Raw genomic sequence first — 6,262 nt, 5'->3', positions numbered from 1 at the left:
GCGAAATTCAAAACAAACCAATGAGAAGAACAATAATTTCGTGGAATTGTATTAGTTTGAGGCATTATAATAATAAATTTAAGTTAGTTCAGTAACTTAAAGAATTTCTAGGAAGTCGAAAGATGAGCAACTAGCAATTTTAATAGTCCTGCCAATATCTAACAGGAAAACATTTAAACCCACGTATGAAAAGTAAGACTGAAAATAGAATAACTTTTTATAGTATAGTGAAAACAACAACAGCAATAAATTATTTAATTATGTTTTATTGTAAACTGGTTGTATCAATTAAACGTCATAGCCCGGTGAAATATTGAGAAACCAATAAGCCTAAAACAAATGGTTATAAAAACGAGTTGGCCGCAGATGTTTTTCTTTCTTTGTTTTGAGAGTTTTTGTAAAGTTGAACCGATAGTGTACGAAAAATATTTTGAATTTGATGTCTTTTTCACATTGGCTTTAAAAGTGACGAAACATCTTTAGACTACTGAAACTTTTTATTTTTAACTTTATTTTATTCTAGTCAATGTCGAAGAAAGCGAGAGTAATTTTACTAACATACATTAGTTAGTCGTATATTTTTGTTAGTTGGAAAAACAAACTTATTCGCTGCAAAGACAAGAAAAATGAGTAAGATGGTTTATTCTACTTTTTTAAGCCTCAAGGAATTCAAAAGAAATCTAGTATTAATTGAAGTCTGCAGTCTAATTTATCTAACGGTTTTCTAATGGTAGACTGAGCCGTGGGTACGTCGCTGATAAAAGATACTTGAACTTTTAATTAAGTGAGGGGCTTATTTTAACATATTCCCAACTGCCCTTTGCTGCTTTGAGTGTCAGCCCAAGTAATTTGTTGTTGTTTGAGTTAACTTAACTTTGTAACTAAGAGTTTTTTTATACTTGTTCAAAGATTAGTATAAAGCTAACTAATATATATTTCTGAATGTGCTTACTCTGTACGTTCTATTCATTTATCTGGCAGCCTTTCTATATTGTTACTATCATTTTGATTGTCAGATTTCAGTAAAATATTATTGTACAATAAAATCACGACCTCTCATGCTATATGTTTGACAGTGTAAATCATAAGATATTTAATGCTGCTCTCATTTGAATATGAAACTTGATATTTAATTTTAATTGCTCTAAGAGACTCATTTGCACACTTAATATTATGATTGATTAGGTGGTAGAAGGCGAAGCGCGACAACTGCTGGAGAAGAATTACAACCAGTTGTTTATTAGCTGTTTAAATCAACTATTTTGATTTGTAGTGACTTCACTTAACAAAACGATTTAGCTATTACAGCATATTACTTAATTTTTATGCCTAATAATACATTATTTCTGTTAGGATAAAATTAGAAACGTTTGGATGTATTATGTGTATGATTGGTTACAGATGGCAGCACCAACTAATATTTAAACCTTAGTCATATTGATCGCCAGATGGCAGTGAGTCACCATGGCGGCGAGATAAGGTGTTATTGAAGTGTTATCTGAAAGGTAAGGATACATAAGCAGCTTTCTTGTTATATTATCATATGTATAACTGGTAGAAGCGAGTGCATAACAATCTGTATATCATTGTCTGTGTGCGAAATACTTTCATCTATGTTTTGTTGTTCTTTTAAATGCATAGAAAATGCTTTTATTCGTGTCTGTCAATATCGAAAAAAAAATCTTACTCCAAATCTTGTGCACGCTATAGTACAAAACAAGCATGTCGTATAATAAAAAGTAAGAAGCGTTGTTGTCAGTCGGACAAAAAGAACAACAAATGATCACAACAAGAAGCAATGTATTGATTGATAAGTGAATGTTCAAAAAAATGATAGCATTGCTTTTGGGTTATTTAAAACTAAGATTACATCTTTCGGAAATTGTAATATTATTCAATACCGGACTTTGCATATTATGCACTTATTATTCAACCAAAGCAACGATACTGGCATTTAAAATATATCTTTTTTCTGTTTTCACAGTAAAAATTATGTTTCGAACATATTAGTATGAATAATTAATTTATTTGATATTACACGCTTGACGTACCATAGCAGTAATTTCAAAGTTTAGCAAGTTTTTTTAAAATTATTTTTACAGGATTAAAACAAGAAGTAATATAAGCATATAAAGCAATTTCATGGTTATAAAAATTAATTGTGTGGATTTAATTACGAATTTTCTGCACACGCGTGAAAAAGTCTAGGTGTCGTCGTTTCTTTTTTTGCACCAGGAATAAACTTTTGGAACACATCAGCCAATACTTATAAAAAAATTGCGTTGTCAAGTTAATGGGAAGTTTAAACTTCAGCTGTACATTTTTATTTCACCACAGTTTTCAGTAGGTAACTCATTTGTACCAATAACATTTAATGAAACATTTAATACTTGGGTTTGTAATTATGTGCAATGACACTTGAAATTAAAAAGTTAGTACTTGCATGTAATTGGTACTGTGCATGTTTAAAATTTTCACACGTTGCTCACACTTCTGTGAAACTGAGATTAAATAGTAGAATACATTAGTTATTTAAATAAACGTTAACAATATTCTGAAGAGCAGCTCTATAAACCTTAGAATTTATAACTGAACGCTTCATGGGCAGAAGTACCTGTTTCTCCAATATATATGTAACTGCAGATTGTGTTTTATAAAAATACACCTCCCAGTGGCACAATAGTGTATCTGTGGATTTACAACACTAGAAACCGGGTTTCGATATCCTTGGTGGGCAAAGCACAGATACCCCAATGTGTAGCTTTGTGCTTAATTGCAAACAAACAAACTTTTGTAAAAGAAAATAAGCATAAACTAAATTTACATTCGCTCAGTAGGTGGCGCTTCATAAATATCTCGGAAATTCTAATTTTGGCTTCTTACTATTGAAAAAGAGATTTAACTGGCTACGAAAAATTTAGTTTAGTTGCATATCTCTAATAATAAATAGTTACTAAGCTACTATTATTTTGAATAACGACCTACTAGAAAATCATAAAAGACTCAATTGTCACAACTCGAATGTTCAGTACTACTTGTAAATGTATAAATCCTCTTTTAATAAGTCTAAACATAAAATTTCATCTTTTAAGTCTAAAATAACGTATTTATCCTGTTTTGAATTTTTAATACAGTCAATTTCTAATGGCATAATATAGCATATTCTTAATGGTTTATTGATAATTATTGAAAGCATTATATACAGTTTATTATGAAAATTAATGTTTTAATAAAAGAAGTATTTGGTCTCTGCCAGAACAGATAATATAATTATAGAAAAACTAAATGTTTTAAGTTAAATTATTATTTATAAAAAGTATTGTAATTCAAAACAACCCAATTTTTTGCATTATTTTGTTTGTTACTTAACAGAGGACTAAAATCAAGATATTGTTAATGCTGGTAAACCATTAAACGAAAAAAAAACATCAAATTGAGATAGGGAACTAAGTAAAAGTTGTGGTAAAATTATAAATTTTTCGGTAATTGCAAAACGTTTATCTATATCAAGACTTACACATTCTAAACTTTTATGTCAAAACCAGTTGTTAAGTTGTGCTTGAGGCCTGGCATGGCCTGATGATTAGAGCGTTAGACTCGCAACCTGCGGGTTGTGAATTCGAATACTGTCATTGAACATGCTTGCTCTTTAAGCTATGTGTGAGTGTTTGTGGGAGGTGGGATACTATAAAGTGACAGCCAACCCCACTTTTCTATGATATGAGAGTAGCCTAAGAGTTAAAAGTAACCACAAAGTAGAAATAAGATTAATCTGGCATAAGAGACAGCTTCGAACAACAGCATGAGGTGAATAAAATGTATATACTGTTTCTATTTTCTCGTAGGGACACAATATGAGGAGATGAAAGTAGATATACAGTTTATATTTTTGACTGGTAAACAATATAACTTTGTTATATTGAAACTATTTTGGAGCTTCACTGCTTTATTACAGCAGTTATGCTCTATGAGAAGACAGAGCATCTTGACAATGACTCGGCAATAGATTTCAATTTCAAAAGAGTACGTCTTAAGGCTGTTTTGTCCAAAGCACAAAAGTTCTCCCTGCCATAATTCATAGTTTACTTAGTGTGTGAAGATGTCGGTTTCCTGGCACCCATTTTAAAAGTCTGAATATAAAGAAATCCATGTGAGGAGATAGGAGATGAAATAAAATACACAATTTCTATCTCTCTTCTGGTACACATTTAGGAGGATGTTAAATAAGACATACAGTCCGTATTTTCTTCATGAAAAACAACTACAGGACACAGTATGAGAATGTGAAGTGAGATATACTATTTGTATTTTCCTGTTGATTGTTTTGATGTAACTTATAGCTTTCTGACCAGTGACATCCGTTACCCTTTAAAGTAGCAATTAATAACGAAAATACCCCACATGAGAATAGAACTAGCACTAAAACAAGTCTGTTGTTGACTGTTCAATATAACATTTTTCTACTGCATTCACAGGGGTAATGATCATATGTCATTAATATTACTTGTTTGTTATATGTTCTTTAATAAGCATGTATTGAGCTTGCCATAGCCTAATGGTTAGGGTGTTCAACTTACTATTACGAATTGTGGGATCGAAATCCATCCCCATAATGCTCAACCTTTCAACAGTAGGGGCGTTGTAATATAACTGTCAATCCTACTATTCGTTGATAAAGAATGGTCCAAGAATTGACAGTCGGTGGTGTTGACTAGGTACATTTCCTCTTTCAATCACTTCAAAATTATTGACAGCTAGCACAGATAGCTACCGAGTTGCTTTACTTGAAAATTAAACACACACAGACACACATACGCACATGTGTCTTAAGGTAAAAAAATAAAAGTGTCAAGGTCGTACTTTTGTGTTGACCTGATTCATGAGAGTGAAATGTGCTAGATAGAAAACACAGAATGAAATAAACATTTTATCCACTTCTCTTACGTTTCGATACAAAGCCCTCTTCAGAGAGGATGATGTAAATAAATACAGATTAATTAGTTGCCGAGGGATGAGCTATCCTGATTGGTTAGTATTTCCTACCACATCTGCCTTTCTTTCCGCATTAATTACCAGTGATCTGGCCACCTTAACCAGGCTAACAAAGTCTTATCTGTGGTTGGAGGTGACCTCTGTAATGATGTATGCAGCTTTAATGGTATGTGTCAACCTCTTATTCGTAACTTTTCCGTAAAGTTTCTACATCTTGTCACTTTGGCAAGTGTTCATGACTGTCTATGTGTAAAACTAACAAGTTTGATATGCGGTGGTTTTTTAATGCTCATTAATTCTTATATCTACTACCGTGAAGTTTCACTACAGTCTGAATCGGAACAACCACTGCATGGAATTTCATACATCGCACGTTTTTCTGTTATTGCTTTTACATTTTTCTTCACAAACTATGATTTTTTTTTAGCCTGAAGCATAGTATTTTCATTCCTGCTTTTAGCAGAACTCTGTACATATATTTCCAGCTAGCTTTAGATGTGGCATCGTGATAAACTCGCCTTTTACATGTTTCGTTGTCTTCTAGCTATCTCCCAGGCCTTTATATTGTATATTTATTAACCTTATTGGGTAGATTAATTTCGTAAACGCTTCCACAATGTAAACAAACTCGTCACGCATATATACTCTTCGTTACAGATACATATAGCCTGCATGGAGAAGCCTACCACCATGATACATTTTGTTTTTCCACTGTGTACTGATAAGTAGTGTATAACATCATTTTTATTAATGAACTTGCGATATATACCGAGAATTTACCTGTCTAACAAACCTGTGAATTATCATAACTAAAAAGGGTAGCTTGCCTTCATTTTCACCGTGAACTGGACGTTTTTGTTCACATTGTTTATCATCCTCAGCTTGTTCTCTATTATGATTTTTTCTGGAATCACTAATGAAGATTCCCTTCCCACAATTCTTACAAATCTGTATTTCTCTAACATCTTTATGTATAAAGAGGCCATAACCTCACTCAGTGGAGACCCCACAGCTAGCCCTCTGTGTTGTTTGAATTCCTGTTGATCAATTACGAAGGCCTCGAAAATGGCAAAGACATTAATTCTAAACAGTCTATTTTCCGTTAGGGTAGGTCACTTTCATCAACACCTCTTAGGGCTGCTTCCACTGGTACATTAGTAGAAAACGCCTTTATGTTAAAACCTGCAAGTTTCTTGCTTTTGAAATTTAATCTTTCAAGGAAATCTGACGAGTTTTTAAGTGCGAATCACTTATTGTTCCCAGAGTGCCT

The 6,262-nt window shown here is 32.5% G+C and overlaps 1 long non-coding RNA gene across 1 annotated transcript in view; it reads left to right on the top strand.

Annotated features, from left to right (window-relative positions):
- The first annotated feature begins 1,458 nt into the window (after positions 1–1,458).
- The window catches only part of LOC143228046 (uncharacterized), a 120,868-nt gene continuing 116,064 nt past the window's right edge, over positions 1,459–6,262 (top strand). Inside the window, exon 1 of the long non-coding RNA XR_013015161.1 lies at positions 1,459–1,505. This is a non-coding gene — a long non-coding RNA (uncharacterized LOC143228046). The remainder of the gene's footprint in view (positions 1,506–6,262) is intronic.

The sequence above is a fragment of the Tachypleus tridentatus genome, chromosome 10 (assembly GCF_004210375.1).
Source record: "Tachypleus tridentatus isolate NWPU-2018 chromosome 10, ASM421037v1, whole genome shotgun sequence".
In the NCBI taxonomy this organism is placed as follows: domain Eukaryota; kingdom Metazoa; phylum Arthropoda; class Merostomata; order Xiphosura; family Limulidae; genus Tachypleus; species Tachypleus tridentatus.
Note: the sequence above shows the minus strand (reverse complement) of the source record. Positions and strands in the feature narration are given on the sequence as shown.